The sequence below is a fragment of the Mesitornis unicolor genome, unplaced genomic scaffold (assembly GCF_000695765.1).
Source record: "Mesitornis unicolor isolate BGI_N332 unplaced genomic scaffold, ASM69576v1 scaffold8831, whole genome shotgun sequence".
In the NCBI taxonomy this organism is placed as follows: Eukaryota; Metazoa; Chordata; class Aves; order Mesitornithiformes; family Mesitornithidae; genus Mesitornis; species Mesitornis unicolor.
The window spans coordinates 28292-28746 of record NW_010161653.1 but is presented as its reverse complement, the minus strand read 5'-3'; positions in this window follow the sequence as shown (position 1 = coordinate 28746).

Genomic DNA, 455 nt, shown 5'->3' with positions numbered 1-455 from the left:
TACCGAAACAGGGGAACGGGTTTTGAGCCAGACCCCACCACAACCTGTCCGAACTCCTGCACTGGGGCTCACCCCCAGCACAGTGCTGCCTGTTAATTTAATGAATGAGAAGCCAATTAATTGCATGTTAATGAGAATCGAGCCCCATGCTGTCTCCAAGGGGAGGCAGTGGCAACTGTGAATATCCAAACCAGCAGCCAGGGACAAGCGGGTCCCAATTCCCCAGGCCCAGTTTTGCTGGGGGCTTTCCCCTGTGGTGGGATGAGATTTTGGGGGTCCCTTACTGGCCCTTCCAGCGGTTTTTGCTCTGTGAGCAAGCCCACACCAAACCTTGGGCTCAGCACAGCAAAACCCCATCGCCCAGGACAGCGTCCCCGCGTCCCCATGTCACCGTCATGACGGAGACCGAGACGATCCCGAAAGCGCGGGTCCTGCGGTTCCCAAAGCCTCCTCCT